The sequence below is a fragment of the Lissotriton vulgaris genome, chromosome 9 (genome assembly GCF_964263255.1).
Source record: "Lissotriton vulgaris chromosome 9, aLisVul1.2, whole genome shotgun sequence".
NCBI classification, from domain to species: Eukaryota; Metazoa; Chordata; class Amphibia; order Caudata; family Salamandridae; genus Lissotriton; species Lissotriton vulgaris.
Genome location: NC_141697.1, coordinates 906,930,289 through 906,952,366, shown reverse-complemented (window position 1 = coordinate 906,952,366; position 22,078 = coordinate 906,930,289). Strand labels below are relative to the sequence as shown.

Genomic DNA, 22,078 nt, shown 5'->3' with positions numbered 1-22,078 from the left:
AAAGTTTTTTTACAAAAGTTAAAAGTAGGCAAAGTAAAACCTTTTAAAATTCTCCGGTCGCCATCCTTACAATTAACATCCAAGTTATTTGACATCTCCACCAGGTACTAAAAAGAGAAAACTTCATCACTGGGTTGTCACAATTTTTAAAGTGCAAGTGCAAGATAAGGTATTTACTAAACAGGTGCATACTATACTATTACAATTTCAGATCATTTTTTATTATTAGGTTTTGCCTAGCCAATGCGTACGAAGTACGCATGCGCTAGGAAAAACTTAATGATATCTGTGTGTGGGGACTGGACCGTCCCCACTCTCTCATTGGCTAGCTCCATAAATGGAGGCTAGCCATTGGGAGAAGGCTCTGTCCGTCAATCTCGGACCAGATTCGGGGGCGTTCCCGAGAATTTTTGGCTACGTCACGCTACGTCAGCCGAAAGCCGATTCTCGGGAACGCCCCCGAATATGGTAAGGCACTAGTGGCACCCCGAGCGCTCTGCCACCTCCTACTACGGTGCAAACGCTGCCTCCCTAATTGCCGCCGCTGCCCGGGGCCCAGAATAACTTGAGGACCTCGCCGGGGCCGCGGAGAGCAAGAACGAAGGAGCTGCCCTCCCATTGGCTGAGGCGGTCGAGCCCCCTCAGTGCCGCCGCGCTAGGAGTGGTTCTCGAGCCGCCGCGTCATCGCTGGAGCCGCGCTGCGATGGTTGCGAGGTGGGTGCTGGGAGGTTTGTCCAACGGGTCCTGTTGGAGTAGAGTGAATTGTGTCTATTTGGCCGACATCAGCAGAAGATGCTAAGCTGTAAGTGCTGTAGGGAGTCTCATGTTAGCACCATTGGTATTCCCACTCCATCCGCCGCGTGCTACTCTGCGGCCTTTCTCGAAGAGAGGAGGGCTGGGGCAGGTCGTGACGGACCCTTCTTCGCCTCTGGACGCCTGGGGGATTGTGGTAACAGATGAAGTGTCTTCAGCTGGGCACGTGTCTGTGGATCTTTGAAAGATCCGCCGCTCCGGGGGATGAAGCTGTCTCGACCATTGAGCGCTCTGCCTCTGGAGGACAGATGGCGTCACTCGAGGCTCGGCTCAGCGGAGTCTTGTGGTGGGTTCAGCTGCAAGGACCAGTGTTGGGGGTCTCCGAGTGTAGCCGCGGCCCGCTGTGTGCTGGATTGTATCCTTCTCCCCCACTCCTTCCAAAACTATGTATGGGGTTAGTGCATGTGTCTCCACGCACAGCATCGTGTTCATTAAGCACCGAAAGCAACTCTGCATGGAAAACTGCACAGATGAATAAATGGTGCGTAGGACACCGTCGCAGCTAGGGAAGGGCCCGGGGAGATGTGCTGAGACAGTAGACAGGCAGGTACATTTACACACTATCCCAGGACGTGAGCGAGACAGAACATATTACCTTTCACCACTATTGACTACACATCCTGGATATTTTGTCGCATTTATGCATTCAAGATTTACTCTGATGTACTATGGACATACTTAAGTAAACTGCTTGTCACCTCATGCGGCTTGCAATTTGATTTACAAGGAAGCTGATAAACATTTTGAGTCATAAGCATGAAGAATTCTGCTAATGTAGTTACTTCATTTCATGCTGTGCCATAATACGACATTGCGATATTTGGTATTGATTGTGATTACTTCATAGAGTTCTGATATGAATAACTTAAAAGCAATCATCAGTTATCAATACATATATTGCCAGGTTCCCAGGAATATTGGGGAAGGATCTTTCTTCTTCTCCTTCATGTCCTAGGTACAGTTGACATCTGTTCTGACATTTGTCCATGTTGCATGGACTGTGCAGCTGATGACGACAGACGGGCACATTCTGTGAATGCGCATGCGCTCCTTGAAGCACAGGAGCACTAGTGAGGTATCCTCTTCCCTTGCCCCCTCTAGGTTGTGCACCGACCTTGCCTTCTATCCACTGTCCCTCTGTGGAATCAAGCCTGGTGCAGCACGGGGGGGGGGGGGGGGGGGGGGGGCGGTGCTGCGCACAGAGGCCTCTTCACAAGCGGCATGGGCGCTACTGAGACCCTGGTGAGAAGCGATCACCAGGGACTCTCGACACCCATTGGCCATGCTGCCGAGGGCACGTGTGTGTGTGACATGTTAGTTGTAGATATTAACTTTGCAGTCAATCCCTCCTCGGGATGGGGGCTGTGGCTCAACAAAATGTGAGGGGGTACCTCTGCAAGGTACATGGAGCCCCCCCTTTGCAAAGTACAGGGAGGGGGCCACCCTGCTCCGGACCCAATCAGGAGCTCTCAAGCCAGGGGCCCACCACCCATGGGCAGTACCGGAAGCGCCCCCGCCCCCAGCTTAGGGGCCCCACTCCATTGGGGATGCAGAGTCTATTGTTACACCACTGGAATAGGAGGGGGTAAATACTGAAATGCCTCTCATAACCTGGTACTTTCCCTAAACCAGAATGTCTGCTTCCATCCTACCGAGGCGATGACTTCACTCCAACTACAGCTACTGATGCAGAGAGACAAACTGACCAGCGATGACCTAGGCCTAAGGATTATTATTAAAGTGCAGCAGAATTCCTGTATGGAATTCCTCCAGTCTCAATCACACCTTGGCGTTGTCCCACAATAGTATTTTCCAGATGCAGGAACAGCGGACCAAAAACCTGCCACTGTAATCGCTTATGGAGAGGGCTCCATTTCCCTGACCCTGCTCGACCCTCAGTCACAGCACGAAGAGCGTGTAATGCTGGCATCTTCCCTTTCGTTCCTCCCCCCACCCAGACTCTTCCTCCACCCCGGCCTCGCACTTGAGCCCTCTCAGCCAGCTCAGGGCAGGTGGTAAATGTCTGCCTTAAACCCCATGAAACTGGGAATTCTGTGCAGGATGCCTGCTGGAAACAAAGGTTCCACACCATTATTTCCCGCCCTCCGCCCTGCTCTGCTGGGCCCTGCTGCTGCTCTGCGCCCCGGAGAGCTCCGCGCTGGCAGACTTCTCAGGTAAGACCCCCTCTGCTTCCCAGCCTGCCCACTCCCAGCCTGCCCACTCCCAGCCTGCCCACTCCCAGCCTGCCCACTCCCAGCCTGCCCTCTCCCAGCCTGCCCTCTCCCAGCCTGCCCTCTCCCAGCCTGCCCTCTCCCAGCCTGCCCTCTCCCAGCCTGCCCTCTCCCAGCCTGCCCTCTCCCAGCCTGCCCTCTCCCAGCCTGCCCTCTCCCAGCCTGCCCTCTCCCAGCCTGCCCTCTCCCAGCCTGCCCTCTCCCAGCCTGCCCTCTCCCAGCCTGTCCCCTCCATGACCTTTCCCAGCCTGTCCTCTCCCAGCTTGTCCACTCCAGCCTGCCCTCTCCCAACCTGCCCTCTCCCAGCCTGTCCCCTCCCTGCCCTCTCCCAGCCTGTCCCCTCCCTGCCCTCCCCCAGCCTGTCCTCTCCCTGCCTGTTGTCGTGTCCCGGTGGCAGCAGGCAAGAGCGTGCACTGCGTCCCCGAAGTAACAGCCCTAAAGCAAGCAAGAAGTGCGCCCCCCTCCCACCAATCCCTGTTAGGTAGTGGAAACTGTCCAAACTGGGGTGCAGATAGCCCCTCTCACCTTTCGGCCTGGTACCACTGCACCAGCCGCACTACTTCCCTACTGACCGTTCTCCACTTCAGCCCCGTCTAAATTACAATTCCTGCTTGTGACCCTTTTGCCTGCTTGTGCCTCCGTGTGCCCCTGTTGCCTGCTTGTGCCTCCGTGTGCCCCTGTTGCCTGCTTGTGCCTCAGTTTTCGTGCCCCTGTCGCCTGCTTGCGCCTCAGTTTTCGTGCCCCTGTCGCCTGCTTGTGGCTCAGTTTTCGTGCCCCTGTCGCCTGCTTGTGCCTCCGTGTGCCCCTGTCGCCTGCTTGTGCCTCCGTGTGCCCCTGTTGCCTGCTTGTGCCTCCGTGTGCCCCTGTTGCCTGCTTGTGCCTCCGTGTGCCCCTGTTGCCTGCTTGTGCCTCCGTGTGCCCCTGTTGCCTGCTTGTGCCTCCGTGTGCCCCTGTTGCCTGCTTGTGCCTCCGTTTGCCCCTGTTGCCTGCTTGTGCCTCCGTTTGCCCCTGTTGCCTGCGTGTGCCTCCGTTTTCGTGCCCCTGTTGCCTGCGTGTGCCTCCGTTTTTGTGCCCCTGTTGCCTGCTTGTGCTTCCGTGTGCCCCTGTTGCCTGCTTGTGCCTCCGTGTGCCCCTGTTGCCTGCTTGTGCTGTGTGGGTGTGTGTGGGTGTGTGGGGGGCTTTGTGTGACTGTGTGTGTGGGGGGCTTTGTGTGGCTGTGTGTGTGGGGGGCTCTGTGTGGCTGTGTGTGTGTGGGGGGGGGGGGCTGTGTGTGTGTGTGGGGGGGCTCTGTGTGGCTGTGTGTGTGGTGGGCTCTGTGTGGCTGTGTGTGTGGTGGGCTCTGTGTGGCTGTGTGTGTGGTGGGCTCTGTGTGGCTGTGTGTGTGGGGGGGCTCTGTGTGGCTGTGTGTGTGGGGGGGCTCTGTGTGGCTGTGTGTGTGTCATTTGCGAGAGATAAAGCTAGTGGCATTGTAAATGACAATGCCATTTATTTATGTTAAAAAAAACATAAATCAAAATAATGTCAAGAGCAATGCCAATAGCTCTAACTTTAACAAAGGCAAAACCATTGCATTGTAAATGCTTGTTAACTCTTATGGTATTCACATTAAATAGAAATCTGCTTACACCAAAAACCAATTGTGTGGTGTCTGTCCTCAATATAAGCTCAGCCTCTCTGCAATGTCTAATGTTCAAATTGTTGCAGAGAGGTTTGATCCATTTTTTCTTCAGGATGTCGTATAGTTGGCAAAAAAATAATAATTAAGATTTTCCTTTCACCCCAGGGTGAAAGCAAAAATGGAGAGTTCATAGGGACCCGTCTCAGGACCTGCTTTTTGGAACTGCTGGTGCTGAGCACTGACAGGACCCGGCCCAGTTAAAGCCCTGTCTAGCGCCCTTCAACGATGCACCCCGGGCGCTCAAGAATTTACTTAAGTCGGAGCGTTCAGGTTATCTTCCGGAGCTACGAGGCGCTATATTCACGAGAAATCTGGAGGAGGCTCTCAACAATGCAAAACGCGCCTTAGGCCTCTTAAGAGTAATAGAGAGCGCTATATCTAGATCAATAACCACAATGCGATACAAAACAGACACACACTTTATGCGACACCGACAATGCACACACAGACATGGAAACGAGCATTATGGAACGCTGTTAATGCACGCGCACCCAGCATTTTGACAACTTGACAGTATACACATATCACGACAAGAATAGTCAGTCCTTCCCCCACCTCCGTCTCTCCCCACCCCCCAGCAAACAAGTTGAGCTTGATTTGCATCGGAGGGGGCCACCGATACTTAAGGGTTCTAGCACCTGGTTTACTGTATCAGACATTTACCCATAAGGGGGGCTTGGGGGAGGGCAGCCGACCCCTGGGAGGTCTCCTCCCCCGGGCGGTTTGGGAGATCTGGGTGGGGGCTCTCCTTCTAGCAGATTCCATTTGGGCTCTTTTTGGGCTGGTTTTTAGTTGGATTGTGCGCGGCCTATAAATGGGCGGGGCTCCGCTTTACGGGCACCATTTTGGGCTTAGGTGACCTGGTGGCCGGTTTTGATCTTAGCTATTTTTGTCAGAGTTTTGGTATTTCTTACCTTTCCTCTTTAGCTATTCTATTTTCGCTTACTATGGCTGGTGAAGATTATCGAGTTTTGGAAGCTATCCGCCTTCTTAGCGAGGCGGGTCGTTTGGACCTGGTTATTGGTGATCGGGGTCAGACCGAGCCTCCGCGCCCCCAGCGGGATGCTTCGGCGAGGGTGTCGGCTGTGGTAGCAGCGTGTTTCTCCCCGAAACGCCGGAGGCAGGATGGGGTAAGTGAAAGGGGTCGCTCCAGGACTCGGCGGGCGGGTGCGAGGTCCCGTCGGGGGAGTGATTCTGGGTCTTCAGATCCGTCTGTTTCTTTGGATACCTCTTTGGTCGAAGTGGTTGGGGAAGGTGATTTTCCTTCTGTGACGGGGGAGGTTTCTAATGTTGGTTTTCGTGACAGGGCGGCCTCTGCTCCTGTTTTGCGAGGCAGTCGTGCTTCCAGGCAGCGTGGCTGCACGCGTCGTTCGGCTTTGGCCTCCGCGGTGGCGGGCTCTGACGTCACTGGGGAAGGGGGGGGCGGAGGCCATTTTGAATGTGGTAACTGTGGCGCAACAGCCGTTACGGAGTGGTCAGGTTCAGGAGGTGCAAGAGGTGGTCGCTCCTCAGAGCGTTATTCGTCAGCACGTGGTTCAGGTTCCTGTAGCGGTTGACGGTGGTTCTGTGAGTGGTTCCATCGCTCGGCCTTTGGTGTCAGGACCTGGTGTGGTCATGTCTGAGAGTTCTGGTGTGCTTGTGCGGTCGTCGGTGAGGGATCAGAGTAGTCCTTTATTGTTTTCCCCCTCGGTGTCTAACAGAGGGGAGGCTGTGTCTGTCTGTAGCGGTTCGTTAGGGGAGGGGGAATGGGCCCAGATGGGTTTGGTGGAGGGAGCTGGGCAGACTGAGGGGCCTTTCCTTGGGGGGGGGGGAATTGTATGGTACTGGTATCCCTGCGGGGAGTTTTCGCCCGTCGGAGGTTGTTGGAAGTTTTCCCCTGGGGGGGGATGGGAGTGGTGATGGTTTTGTTCAGCAGGGCCCTGTTGAGGGGGGTTCTTATTATAGGTTGTCCGGGGATTTTCAGTTTCCTGGTATGAGAGTGGATTCGGGGGCTGCATCTCGGGGCTCTCTTGGGGATGAGAGGGTTCAGGATTTTTCTGCTCAGGGGCCGGCGTCGCAGATTATTCAAGCTATGTTGGATGTTAGTTCGGATGAGGAGGTCTGCCCACCGTCTCCTCGGCTATGTGATGCTTTAAAAAGGAAAGGAGCAGGTGGTTCTGGGATTTTGGAGGCAGCTGGTAGGGGTTGTGGAGTTAGAGTTGGCGGTTTGTCTTCTGCTCCTAGAGTTGGTTTAATAAGGGACCCGGCACACCAGTCCGGCCTTTTTCATTACAGGTGGGAGTTCGACCTGAAGCAGCAGACTTGGCAGGGCGGCAAGCAGCCCAACTACGCCGAGGAGAAGTGCGGGTGGAGCCTGGCGCGGCACGTCCCATACCATCGAGGGATCCCGCCGCGGCCATCCCACGCAGGTTCAGTACGACCTCGATGGCCCCAACGAGGGATTTCGACATGGGCGGTGCCTGCAGGTCTAGCGCGACCTTCCCAGCCTTGACGGTGGAACCCAGCGTTTTACATGGGAGCGGGTCACGCACGACCTCTCTTGTGCCACGTGGTGGTCGTAATGATGTTTTATCTTTTACAGGGAATCAACAAGTTGTCAGTGGTACTGGCGGAGGAGCGTATAGAAGGGTTCAGTCGTCCTCCCCGCCAAGGTCAAGCGTGAGGGCTGGTAAGGCCCATGGTCGGTCTAAAACGGTGGAGTCAGGACAGACTTCGTTGGTTGTAAATGCCCCTTCTCAGTTAGATGAATCGTTGATTTTAGACTATGATGAGGACAGCCCTGAAGAGGGCGAAGTTCGGGAAGTGGTGTCTTGGGGGGGGACATGCTAATGTTTCTCACAGTATGTTACAGGCACAGGTGGTACGGAGTTGTGCGGAATCGTCAAGGCCACGAGTGCTCGGCCCCTCGGTGAGGGCTCCTCGGAGGGCGGACGACGGTGCACAGACAGAGTGGAGGACTGAAGCCAGTCAGCCGCCTCTATTACGCCCAGGTGAGACTGTGGTTCATTCTGTGCGGCCAAATATGGTTTCTATTGGTGTTGGTGTGGACTTAATATCTAGTGAGAAAGATGGTAAACTATACAAAGGTCGTGTTGTCAGAGACCAAGGTGTGGGTATAAACGTGGATAAAGTCAGTACAAGTGATAAAGTGGATAGTGGCACGTCCACTGTTGGTTTGGGTTTCTGTAGGAGGTTGGGCAGAGCTTTGTCTGGTCATTCCCTTCCACATCATCGGGTGAGGCTGTTTGCGGGGGTCAAGGAGGACTTACGCATGTGGGTCTTCTTTTTACATTCCTTCAACGGTGTGCCTTTATGTCGGGAGGTGGATTGGTGTTGGGATGTACAGATATTCTCTGATGCTGCAGGCAGTGAAGGTTTTGGTCTTTACTGGCAGGGAAGGTGGTGTGCCCAACAGTGGCCGGCACAATGGAAGAATGGTGGCAGAAGTATTGCCTTTCTGGAACTCTTCCATGTCGTTGTGGCCGTTACTTTGTGGGGTACGGCTCTGGCCCACAAAAAGGTTCTTTTCCGCATCGACAATATGGCTGTGGTGCAAGTAATTAACAAACAGTCGGCCAGGGATCCCCAGATTTTGAAGCTCCTTAGAGTGTTTGTGTTGGGATGTCTGAAATATGATATCTGTTTTCGGGCCCTGCATGTTCCTGGCGTGTACAATAACATTGCGGATGCTTTGTCTCGTTCACAGTGGGAGAGATTCCGTGGGCTTGCTTTGGAGGCAGACGAGGAGCCGACTCCCATGCCGGACCACCTGTGGACGGTAGGCAACACCGGGTCCTTCAATTTGTTTTAGGTTCTTTGGCTCCTTCCACGAGAACGGCGTATGAGTTGGCCTGGACGGAGTTTTTGGAGTCGGGTGCGTGTTGGAGGGAGCTGGATTGGCAACGGTCTGAAGATGTGGTTCAGTTTATTTTGTGTATGATGGACAGGAATTTATCTAGAATTACTATTTCTGGCAAACTAGCAGGTATTTCCTTTGTGGGTAAGCTTTTGTGGGGATACTCTCCGTCGGCTGGGGAGTTGGGTAGGAGGATGTTGGAAGGGCGGTCTAGAGAGAGTGGTTCTGTGCGTACTTTGCGATCCCCTTTGTCGTGGCAAAAGCTGTTTCAGGTGATTTCCGTGCTTCCGGTTGTATGTTCTGATAGAGTGGAAGCTTATTTGTTTGCCACTTTGATGGTGTGGATGTTTTTTGGCGCTTTTCGTGTGTCTGAATTGCTGGGCACCAAGTCCTCTCCTGGCCTTCTGTGGGGGGGATGTTCAGCTGTCGATCAGGGGAGTCCACGTTTGGCTCTCTCATTCAAAAACAGACCAGAGAAGTGTGGGTAAAGGGGTTTGGTTGGACGCGGTATCCCCACCGGAAACATGCCCTCTACGTTGGGCTCACTGCTGTAAGGAAATATCGGGTGGGGTGGTGGACCTCCAGGTTTTTCGACATTTGAATGGCTCATGCGTTTCTACTTATCAATTGCGCATGGTACTGCGAAAAGCGCTGCGACATATTGGTTTAGATGGGTCGTTTTACGGTACTCACTCATTTAGGATTGGGGCGGCCACGGAGGCCGTTCACAGGGGTTGGTCGAGGGAAGAGATCATGGGCCTGGGGCGCTGGACTTCTAATCGATTAAGAACTACTGAGAGGCTGCTAGTCGAGCGCTCAGTTGCTGCTTTTATTTGATAAAGAATTGCACTTGATTTATCCCTTGTGTCCGATCCCCCCTGCATTTAGAACTACTTTTTAGGACGAAAAAAACGGACTTTTAAAAGCACTTTTAAAATTGTTTTTCTGAAACGCTCCTACCCTTGTTAGGCAGATAAATCATTTCCATCTGTCCCTGATCCCTGGGTGCTGGGTTTAGACCGGCCCCGGGCTCGATCCAGTTTTGGCGGCCATCTTAGGTGGGGGCACATTCGCCGAGCGGTCTAGTCGCCCTATAAAAGGAGGGCTTAGTGACCAGACCGGGGATTAAGAACTACTGAGAGGCTGCTAGTCGAGCGCTCAGTTGCTGCTTTTATTTGATAAAGAATTGCACTTGATTTATCCCTTGTGTCCGATCCCCCCTGCATTTAGAACTACTTTTTAGGACGAAAAAAACGGACTTTTAAAAGCACTTTTAAAATTGTTTTTCTGAAACGCTCCTACCCTTGTTAGGCAGATAAATCATTTCCATCTGTCCCTGATCCCTGGGTGCTGGGTTTAGACCGGCCCCGGGCTCGATCCAGTTTTGGCGGCCATCTTAGGTGGGGGCACATTCGCCGAGCGGTCTAGTCGCCCTATAAAAGGAGGGCTTAGTGACCAGACCGGGGATTAAGAACTACTGAGAGGCTGCTAGTCGAGCGCTCAGTTGCTGCTTTTATTTGATAAAGAATTGCACTTGATTTATCCCTTGTGTCCGATCCCCCCTGCATTTAGAACTACTTTTTAGGACGAAAAAAACGGACTTTTAAAAGCACTTTTAAAATTGTTTTTCTGAAACGCTCCTACCCTTGTTAGGCAGATAAATCATTTCCATCTGTCCCTGATCCCTGGGTGCTGGGTTTAGACCGGCCCCGGGCTCGATCCAGTTTTGGCGGCCATCTTAGGTGGGGGCACATTCGCCGAGCGGTCTAGTCGCCCTATATAAATAGTCCCTTATGGCTCCGCGCAGCGGACGCGAGCAGCGGACGCGCCGGACTAGCGCCGGAGTTTCGCCAGAGTTAAGCCCGTCTGTGCCCGTCCGGGCCCAACCGGGTCCGGGGCCAGTAGCTATGCCCGATGTGAGTCCCCAGCACTCCATCACGATCAGGTATACGAAGGATGAGCTCCTATCCTACCGAACACCGAAATACGACAAATGCTGCTATGTTGCCAAAGACGGAAAGCGCTTTAGGGGATGTAGAGTTTGCCACCTGGATGTAGAAGATGCCATCCCCACTACCTTGTGTCGGATTGCCCTGCTTAACTGCAGATCACTCCCCTGCCACGCTACAGAGATTAACTCCCTACTACTGGACCACAAGGTTGATGCCTTGTTTCTTACTGAGACTTGGCTATCTGACACCTCGGGTCCGGATGCGGTGATAGCGCTGGCGCCGGGATATCTGATCTACCATCTTGACAGAGGCACAGGGAGAGGGGGGGGTCTGGCCATTTTATACAGGGAGTCACTGAGTTGTAAGGCACGTAAGGCAGGGGTCAAGGACTGTGAGAGCTGCCAATTCTCGCTTCAATTTTCCCCTACCTACACGTTGACAGGCCTCCTAGTCTACCGGCCCCCTGGAAACATGGGTGATTTTACATCGTCACTAATGGAAACTACTACTCTGCTGGCTGCGGCCGCATCCAACTTCATCTTGCTAGGAGATCTCAATTGCCATTTCGATGAAGAAATTGACCCTAGGGCTACCAATTTGTCGAGCGAGCTGAGCACCCTGCAGATGAAACTGATAAATACTGGGGCCACCCATGTCAAAGGTCATCTTCTTGACCCCATCTTTTCGAACATGACGGGTATATCCGCCATGCCTCCCCTCGCTCTTCCTTGGTCTGACCACTCACTGATCATGGCTAACTGGGAGATTAAGTGTGATGACACGCTCCCACTCAGGGAATTTAGAATAGATAGGGCATGGTCAAGGCTCCAGGTAGACACTTGGACTGCCCGTCTGGAGGACACTCAGCCTGAGAAGGGCTGTGACCCGGTGACTGCAGATGTTATAGTGAGGAACTGGTTGACCAATGCACTGGACCATGTGCTTCCCCTCAAGAAGATGCTCATTAGGGACAAGAGAATGGGGTCTGCCCCTTGGTATACCCCAGAGCTCAGAACCTTGAGACAGAACTGCAAACGCGCGGAGAGATTATGGAGAAGGTGCCCGGAGATAGATAGCAGGGAAAAATATCGCATCGAACTTAGAATATACAAACGTGCTATACGTACTGCTAAGGCCTCCTTCTATGGGGAGAGAGTAAACCATGCTGCGTCCTCATCCAGGGAAGCTTTCTTAGTGATGAAGGAGCTTCTTAAACCACCTGAGCCTACTCCTGTCTATGATAGACCACAGGAAAAATGTCTGGAATTAGCCACCTACTTCAAAAACAAAATCGACATTATTATTAGTTCTCTCCCCTCGGTCTTGGGAACATCGCCCCCTTCTGAGGACTTCAGCATGTCGGAAAATCGACTGACGTCATTTGGCCCTGTATCTACAGGTGAAGTACTGAAGGTCCTCGGGAGCATGAAAAGTGGCTCACCTCGGGACCCTGTCCCGATGCGGTACCTTAAGCAGGCCGCCCTGGTGATAGGAGAGCCCCTGACCAATCTGATCAATCTCTCGTTCACTCAGGGGACAGTGCCGCCTGACTGGAAAAGTGCGGTTGTCAAAGCCCTTCTGAAGAAGCCGGGCTTGGACCCGCAGAACTTGGCCAATTTCAGGCCCATCTCCTTACTACCAGGAGTGAGTAAGATTGCCGAGAGGCTGGCGAACCATCGGTTATCAAACTTTCTTGAGGAGAATGGCCGGTTGAGGGACTCCCAGACGGGATTTCGACCAGGCCATGGTACGGACACGGCTCTGCTAGCAGTGGTAGAGGAGGCCAGAAACACTTTGGATGCAGGGGGATCAGTGGCAGTGATCCTCCTGGACCTCAGTGCGGCCTTCGATACCGTCAACCATGGGGTGCTGATACAACGTCTAGCTGATTCGGGTGTCACAGGAGTGGCCCTGGAATGGTTGGCCTCCTTTTTGGAGGGGCGTACCTTCGAGGTTTGGGAAGGAAATGCAAAATCCCCTCCCCTCCCACTCCACTGCGGGGTGCCACAGGGCTCATCCCTTAGCCCCACGTTATTTAACGTGTATATGGCACCCTTGGAGGGTGTGGTGTCTCCGTTTGGCTTTAAGACCATAAGCTATGCGGATGACACCCAGCTAGTGGTGAGTCTTACACAGCTGGAGAAACAGCCAGAGACACTCCATGCTTGCTTGAGAGATGTGTTTGATTGGATGTCCAGGTCATCGCTCAAACTGAATGGCTCAAAAACTGAGCTGATGATCTTGGGTCATTCAAGTTTTGCCCTCTCGCCAAGCAGCTGGCCCAACTGCATGGGCACCCCGCCTGACCCAAAAAAAGAGATCAAGAGCCTGGGGGTCTGGCTGGAGCCGGACTTGTCCTTTAGGACACACGCCAAGAAGATCGCGGGCGTTTGTTATGGAATGCTCCGGTCGGCCCGTAAGGTTCTCCCCCTGTTACCAGAACTCTCCCGGAAGCTGTTAGTCCAAGGATTAATCATCTCACGCCTGGACTACAGTAACGCGCTCTTTCTTGGAGCACCAGAGTCAACATTTAAGATCCTGCAACAAGTGCAGAACGCAGCAGCAAGGCTGTTGCGGAATGTTCCGGCCAGGCAGTCAGCCAGGCCTGCTTTAAAAGCACTCCATTGGCTCCCTGTTAAAGAGAGAGTTACCTTTAAGGCCCTGTGCATCGCTCACAAGAGCATACAGGGGAAAGGACCAGCTATTCTGAAGGACATGATTCGCCCTTATAAGTCTACAAGAGCCTTACGCTCTGACAATAAACATTTCCTTCAGACTAAGAGAATCAGGAGAGCCCGCTCAGGGGGCAGGAGTTTTTCTATCCATACAGCGCTCGCCTGGAACTCCCTCCCATTCTCGCTGCGGTCCGAACCAAACCTTCTCAGATTCCGGAAACATCTGAAAACGTATCTGTTCCCAGAATAACTGTAGCTTCTCTGTTTTTTATTAGTAGCCTGCTCTTGGTTTCTATAAGCGCTGGGATGCATCATGGTAACCGTGCGCGGTACAAAATTCAATAATAATAATAATAATTGCTTTCGGCGCTATGTTAGGAACGAATCTGCTGGTGCGCAGGCGTCTTCGGTTTTCCCGGTCTGATTCTGTTTTCTTTTTCAGGTTCTGTGGCTGGTCCTCGGGCTGCTTTCCTTACAGTGTGGATCGTGGGCCATTCCTTCGTTAAAAGAGCTCAAGTGCAAGCTCGTCAAAGTTATTTTGGTTCATCTTTGGGTTTTAATGATCGTTTATTCAATGTGGTGTGGAAAGGAAAAGGGGGCATGTTATGGAAGGAACTGATCCCTGCACTTAATTCTTGGTTAGTAGGGGGGGTTTGCCCGGATGTGTTGGTTCATCACTTAGGTGAGAATGATTTGGGTTCTGTGAAGGGGGTTGTTCTGCTTCGGGCGATCAAAAAAGACTTGGCTTTATTGCATAAACAGTGGTCGGGGTGTCACGTTTTGTGGACAGAATTGGTGCCACGTAGGGTTTGGAGGAATGCGGTGAAGCCGAAGGCGGGGGATAAATCTCGGAGGAAAGTGAATTTGGAGGTTTCTAGGTTCTGCAGGGATCTGGGTTTCGGTCGTATCGTTCACAGTGACATCAAATACGATGCGGTGGAATTTTTCAGGGGTGACGGTGTACATTTGTCCCAAATGGGTATGGATTTATATCTGCTGGAGCTGCGGGAGGTTTTGTCTCGCTGTTTGACCGTGCAACAGTTTGTCGGTGAATAATGGGTTGCTTTTGTGTTTTTCGGTTATTGGCTTGCCCCCTCTTTTCGGGTGTTTCCCCCCCCCCCCCCTGTTTTTAGGATTATGTGGGGGGCAGAAAGGTGGGGCTCTCTCCTAATCAGTCTTTCCCCCCACGGCTTTCTGGATGGCGGTTTGCTCTGTTATTGTCAGTTTTGGGCCAGGTTTGGACCCGTTAGTTGTAAAGTCGGATCTTGTTGGGGGATGTTTCATACTGATTGAGGTGGGGTTCTGAGAATATGGGTCGGGGGATATGATCAGTTGGTTTATAATCGGGGATGTGATATTTTGTATTTGATAAGGTGATGTTATAATGTTATTGGGGTTTGTGTGGTTTTATGTGTTTGGGTATGTACGGGTGGGGGCGGGTGTGATGGAGGGTGTGGGGCGGGGGCGGGGTTTGGGGTTTTGAAATAAAAACGAAACAAATCTTGGTTGTGGTTTAGATTGTGAGGCGGTTGCCGAGTTTGTGTATTTGTAAATGTGCACCTGTTCCAATAAAGCGGCCTTTTTCACACTCCAATGGTTTTTTGGTCTGCTCACTCTCCCCCACCCCTCTCTCCCAACAAGAGAGGAACAAACAAAGCAGAGACAGGAGGAAGAGAAAGAGAAAACCCGTCACAGACGGGGAAAGTAGGACCAACAAGAGAGACAACATGGCAGGGAGGGCCTTCGGTGGATTAAAGAGGCCGGGTTCAGACTATGCAGTTTAATATTCAGCGCATCGACATTTAAACCAGAAACTCATTGTTTTACAAATTAAGCACTGCAAGATACGTCAGAGTACATGCACAGGCACACAGCCCGAGGGCAGTAAAAAGGTGTCAATTAGAAAGATCGGCGCTGCTTAAAGCTCATATCCTGAATACAGCACGTCAAGAAGAGGAAGCACAAGCATTGCCTAGGCAAGACCTAAAAAGTAGTAAGGCAGTGAGCAAAGGAAGGACGAGTGGGAAAGATTAGTAGATATAAATGAGGAAGTTTGACATTGCCTGTAAAGAGGTTGGGTGTGGTGGTCTTGAAGAGAAATCTGGGCCGGTCATGGGATTAGAAACTATATTAACCAGTTAGAGAAATAGGTTGATAATAACAATGAGACTAACGGGTGCTCTGATAATGCTTGCACTCAAACATTTCCTGTAGTTTACCTCCAATGAAAGCATATACTTGCATGTCTACAAGTTGAAAAGGGAGTCGACAGCTACATCTGGCGTTTAATAAGCCTGCTCCTCTTCCTTCCCCTTGGAGCTTTGGCTTTTGGGCGGGCAAAGGTCTCCGGATTAGAGAAGGCAGTCTCACAGGATGAAGGCCTTGCCCTTGCACTCATAGTTTAGAGTGACCAGGAGCATGTTTCGAGAGCTCAAGACCTCAACCCTGGGTTGCTGCTCTCAAGAGACCCCAGGATCTGGGTTTGGTGTGGCAACGCAGGTTCTTAAGGACTGTGTGCTTGGATTCTTTACATGAACTAGAACTATGTACTGACTTTTCAAAATTCTCCAGGGTAGTCACTTTAAGATAGAAGTATACTGGGGTTATGTGGTTTATAGAGCATCCCTATAAAATTATTCCCTTTGCGCTCTTTAGCCGGGCAACCCGGGGGATCACTATATAAAATCACTACCACTTTATGGAGTCATTAACTTTGTGGCACTGTGGCTCTCTCCAAGGTTCTACTGCTTCAGGGTGCTACACATCCATCAAGTGACCACTATGCATTCAAATCCCACGCCTCCAGTGTGGAATTAGAAGCTATATAAATTCTCTCTGCACAACCACCTAGCAGTCAGGAGGAACAGAGTGTTGCACGGCTGCATGCCACTCTAGGGGAGCATGGTGCAGGGCAGTTACAGGCAAACATCACCAGGATTTAAAATACTGCTGCTGCCTGCTCTTCAGAGAGACAAAACATGGCGGCACTACCAATCAAAACAAATGGACCACCGATCGCACCCTTGGGATGGGATGACATTTGATCAGAGATTTACAGACAACCCACTTCCGTTGTTACATGCGATGTGGTGGGCCCGATGCAAACATTCAAAAGGCATTCTTGGAGATAGAGTTATTAATTGTTGTTAGGTTGCTTCACACTTGAACTCGTATAATAACAGGAGTCTTCTCAGCTCTGTTATTAGTTTAAGTGCGTTTCCATCTTCGGCACAGAAAACTATAAAGACCAAGGAGATGTTCTATGGAAAAGGAGTCTGCAACAATCTTTAGCTTGCAATAAGAGCTTGGCTCAAACTTATCGTGTACAGGAATAAACACATACATTACAAATGTACATAAAAAAACACTTAGCAAAACATTTGCTGACATTTTGACGGTAGGCATATTCTCTTTACAGTTTCACGGAAATTCTTGAAATATCTTTTTTTTTAATTCTCTATATTAACTGGACGGCTACATGTAGCACACTAAAACAATTAAATACACACATGGATAAATACACACATGGTGATTGGCCAGTGTTCTTCTGGGTCCTAGTACGTAGTCTGCACGCCTTCAGTCATGTTGGGTAATAACTTACACTGACTTCTCCCGAGCGCCTTGGGGTAAAGCACTAACGTACGTGTTTTAGAAAAAAAAGTCCGTCCATGTGCTAAAACACGGCCTAATTTAGCTCATGCTCGTTAATCTAAACGTTTACGACTGTAGAGAGAGCTGATGTTTCACTGCAGCACATATAATCCTTCACACACATGGTGAACTCTTAAAATGAGCACTCTGGTCCTTGGTTCTTAATCTTCCACTAAGACAAATGTTAAAAAAAAAAAAACTACGGGAAAGCACTCGAAAGAATCTATATAGCACGCTAGATACACGACCCATAATAATCTGCTCTTGTGTAAACCTTACCCAAAAAAATCTAGATATAGCAATACATTCAATACACAAGACCATAAGACTTCTCTAGTCAAACAGCCTGTAAGACCCATGCTCTGCACAAGGCTTGTTTTAAAACGCCTGCGGGTATGTTCGAACAGTAGTGGCATGTGCGTTAACTTAACGTATTTAACTCTTTCGAAATTAACCAGACGTTAGTAATTAATAGCTCCAAGCGGTATTACCAATGAAAAAAAATATATAATTAGACTAATTTAGAAGGCAAGCAAGAGCTTGTGCCACTCTCACAGTGACATTTCCCTCAGCAAGTATCCCGAGGGGCAAAAGTACTACAGTTCACAAGACAATCTTCCGGTTTCACACAGCTCACAATTATCACTACTCTTTCTCTAAAGCCCCCACTACAGTCCCACTCCATAACTTCAAAGGGCCCGCCCACCCCAAGGTGTTACCCCCAAAGGACCACCCGCGTGACTTATACCACTAAAGATAATCCTTCCAGAAATGTACCATTGAAACTACTCCCCGCAGTCCTCACAAAGGCCGTGCAGCACAGAAGCTGCAAACAGCCCCCACAGCACCCTCGCTAGCACAGTCTCCACTTCCTGCTGCAGTCATATCTCCTCGCTACCACAGTCCTATACGGCCCCCTCCCTGGGGTCACCACAGCGCCTCTTACGTAGCCCACCTTATTTTTCTAGCTCCCTCAGAACATGTAATCACAGCCGTTTACCCTCGTCTCCCCTACTCACCGGCGGGATCTGCAGGGACGAGAAGCACAGCTGGGGCGGTACAGCTGCTGCTTGAGCGGGGCTCGGAGTGAGGCTGCCAGGAATGCAAGGCCACACCCGGGCCCGCCCTCTCCCCACTCTACGCACCAAGCGGCAAAACAGAGGACGGACTGCGCAGCGCCGATGAGTCATACACTGTACACATATTTCATAGAAAGGGAAAAAAACAAACAGGCCCGTCAGCTATAGCTTTCTACAGCACGCTGACATTTTGCTTCGGTGTAAACCGTGTTCTAGCCGTCCCCACCTATGCTCCGTCGTCTATGCCTCTCGGGAGTGCACGGATTTCTATGCTTGTCTGGGAACCCGTGGGGGAGGCACAGCACCCTCAAGTATCAGAGGCAGCGTCGAGGATGTGAATGTTTCGGGAAAGTGTAAACACTGCCTTATTTTCCGAAAACTTAAAAAAAATACACGAATGTCCGCGCACGTGCGTGACATGCATCGGCGACTATTGTAATGGCATTTATGTAGCGTCTACCAACCCTGAAGAGGAATTTGAAGCATGTTATGGCGAGTTAGCACGCTACTCCTAAACCCAAGGCTAGTAGATAATCCAATGGTGTTCTTGGCTAGTGGGATTAGTCATGTGTTTTCATGAAAGAAAATTAACATAGCTGCCAAGGTTTCGAATTGGTTCTGTGTGACATTTTCATAATTTCACTGTAATAATGAGTGACATTCAACGACTGAGTGACACTTTCTCGCAAGCAAAATCCAGCAATGAAGAAAGTCTTTCTACAGAAATACCAATGTGGAAATGTTTGCAATTCTTTCGAATATAGCATATACATTTGAGAAATTATGACCGCTTACGCAATGAGAAACTCTAAGATCATCTTAAAACTACTGCAAAGCACCAGCAAGGAAAAGGCACTGGGACCCGACTATACCAGACAGGACTTGGGAGACCATAATGCCTGCAAATGAGTCTCATGTTCCATAACACCCCCTCCCCATCAAAAAAACAGGATAGATCTTTCATGGGTGGACTTAAACAGAACCAAGTGCCTCCCACCCTCATCATGAACTGATCATACTGTGCTGAGAAGCCCCTGCACGAACAGAGGTAAACCACAATAACAAATGCTGGGCTGGAGCTCTGTGGTCTCACTCAGGCCTCAGTCCCAGCATGCATTTATTTTCACAAGCAGGTGCAGTCTATTGCTTTACTCAACGTTTTTGAGGTGGGGGGTGGCAAAGCTTTAAGCACAACTTATCCCACAATAAGAGAGACTGCTCACACATGATGCAAATGTATGTACACCAGCAACCTCTTTCCTGTAAAGCTTATCTAAGACAGATCGATTTGGTAACATTATGGAAATGTGCCACATAAAATGTCGGCAAAGTCTTTCTAACAGAAATACCAATGTGGAAATGTTTGCAATTCTTGCGAAGATGTGAGGTTTTCAAGAGACCTACACAAAGGCTCCGAAAAAATCTCTAACTTCGCACAAAGCTGTTTGGAATATTAGTATCATGCATCACTACCTGAAAGCGTGCCTGCTTGAAACAGGGCAGCTGATCATCGTGTCCGTGCGCTACTAGCGTTCATTTAAAGTATTAGAGACAGAAGTTTACCTCCTGCACATAACTTCTGTCCCCACATCTCCCATCACCCACATATTCAATATATTACTGGGCCTGAATTCCAGCTCAGGGGCTAGTTAAACCCACAAGACCATTGCACTTCTTTTTTTTTTAAACAGCTTAGAGAGGCCTGATGCAGAGGCTTAAATATGGCACTGCTTGCAATATTAACATATAGAACAAAAGCATCTGTGCTGTACCGTTTATCTTTAAACCTGCGAAAGCCTACACTCTTTGTCGTGATAGTGTGGGAAGTCGTGGTAGCTCCCATCTCAGTGAAACGGGAGAGGAGCCTAGCAGGGGATTCCTGGAGGAACCAGCTAATCAATCAAGCCTCCGATTAAATCTTAAATTAGGGCTCAGCTCTACAGTGTGGTGCCTAATTTTTAACCCTTTCCATGCTGATGACGGAACCGCTCCGTCATCAGCCGCAGTGGCTCTGTGCTGATGACGGAGCGGTTCCGTCATGGCCCGCCCGACGTGCCTGCGCGGCGCTGGTTTCGCACCTGCGCGGCACGTTCTATTAAGCGGGCGGGGCCATGACGGAACCACTCCGTCATGAGCACAGCTCAACCGCGGCTGGTGACGAAGCGGTTCCGTCACCAGCATGGGCGCGCCGCGCGGCCCCCACCCCCTTAGCGCTGCGGCGGAATAGTCGCCGCAGCGATGAGGTTAAATGTGCTGGTTGCTTCGCAAATGAGTGTTTATAATGAGGCGGATTTGTAAACAAACACTTGCTGATTATGGGAACAAAACACGCGAGGAGGGACGTGGGATACAGTAGACTGAATGCGCGTGACTACAGATCTTCTACTGTATTCAGGGTAGACAGCTGAAGATAGATGACAGCGGCTCGCGCTAAACTGAAGAAGAGCTATTATCTATACTAATATAATAAAGAGAGAGCCAAAACCTTTGAGGCGGGTAATCTCAGGAACCACAGCACCAATCACAACACCCAATACAGCATTGGAAAGGGCAGTTGCAGCAGAAGGACATAGGCTATGCAGACGCCCACCATATACATTTAAAAGGTAAAAGAACCGTGCCAGCAAAGTAGTCCCTTGTGGGCGTGTCTGCGTTGTGCTGTGGGCGTGTGCTTGGGGCGTGACAAACGCTGGGGGCGTGTGGTACGTTCCGCCCTTCATGCCATGTCTCATATTGTTTGCTAATCCCACCCTGCTCCCTTTAAATACCCCTGCACCCCATAATCATAACCCACCCTTACTCCTTAAAATATCCCAACACGCTTAAACACTAACCCATCTTAACCCAATAAATATACCCTGTACCCCAAAACCCAAACCTATCCCTAAACCCTAAAAATACCCCTGTACCCCAAAACCCAAACCCAGCCGTGAACCCTATAAATACCCCTGTACCTCAAAACCCAAACCTACCCCTGAACCCTAAAAATACCCCTGTACCCAAAACCCAAACCTAGCACTGAACCCTAAAAATACCACTGTACCCCAAAACCCAAACCTACCCCTGAACCCTAAAATACCTCTGTACCCCAAAACCCAAACCTCCCCCTGAACCCTAAAAATACCCCTGTACTCCAAAACCCAAACCTAGCCCTGAACCCTAAAAATAACCCTGTACCCCAAAACCCAAACCTACCCCTGAACCCTCAAATATCCCTGTACCCCAAAAACCAAACCTAACCCTGAAACCTAAAAAAAACCCTGTACCCCAAAACCCATACCTATCCCTAAACCCTAAAACTACCCCTGTACCCCATGACCCAAAACTATATATGAACCCTTAAAATACCCAAACACCCCAAAACATATACCTCAGTACCCCAAAACATATACCCCTATACCCATACGTACCTTATCCAATCATTTAAAAAAAACATGCTTTTACCATTCATGCATTTGCAACGAATTTCGTTGTAAGTGTATGTGTGGTAAAAGCATATAAAATGTAATGCCATACGTTATAATGGCATTGCGGAGTCATGGTACTTTCGTAATGAAAGTATGCGGAGTGATGGTATGCGGAAAGAAAGTTGCGGAATAATGGGTGTTTACCCTCTCCCGGTAAGTACATTGGTGGCATGGCGGCCATATCTCCAGCAACATACTCATATTTTTTCACCACCCATTTGAAAAATGCAAAGGTCTCTCTCATTGATGGCCAGCACCGACATACACTTTTAGACACACCTCCCGCCACAAGTTCTAGAATTGCGAACTTTAGAGCTGGGGAGCTAAGTTCGAATCTCGGCATCAGCTCAACATCCTGTGATTCCAGGCAAATCGCTTTGTCTCCCTGTGCCTACCACAAATGAATGTGTTCTTCTGTAATGTAAATTGTGCTCATGCCATGTTGTCGAGTTTGCGCTATATAATATTGCAAGGAAAAATAAAGTAGGGAAACTCGAGTTCACACACTACTGAACGCGCACTCTTAAGTGCATCAGCAGTGCACTGTGAATTGGAGCGTTTCACAGGCCTGTCACAGATAAGAAATGCTATCAAAACGAAATCCTACAAAATAATATACTACTGGTCGGCAGCAATTCATTTATACACGAAAAACTTAGGGGTCTAAGAGCTAAAC

General features: G+C 50.4%; 1 protein-coding gene across 1 annotated transcript in view; it reads right to left on the bottom strand.

The window, feature by feature from the left end:
• CAPNS1 (calpain small subunit 1) overlaps nt 1-18,036 on the bottom strand; it is a 188,878-nt gene extending 170,842 nt beyond the window's left edge. The window contains exon 1 of the mRNA XM_086938694.1: nt 17,876-18,036. The gene's annotated coding sequence lies outside the window, so the exon portion shown is untranslated. The remainder of the gene's footprint in view (nt 1-17,875) is intronic.
• Nucleotides 18,037-22,078: the final 4,042 nt, after the last annotated feature.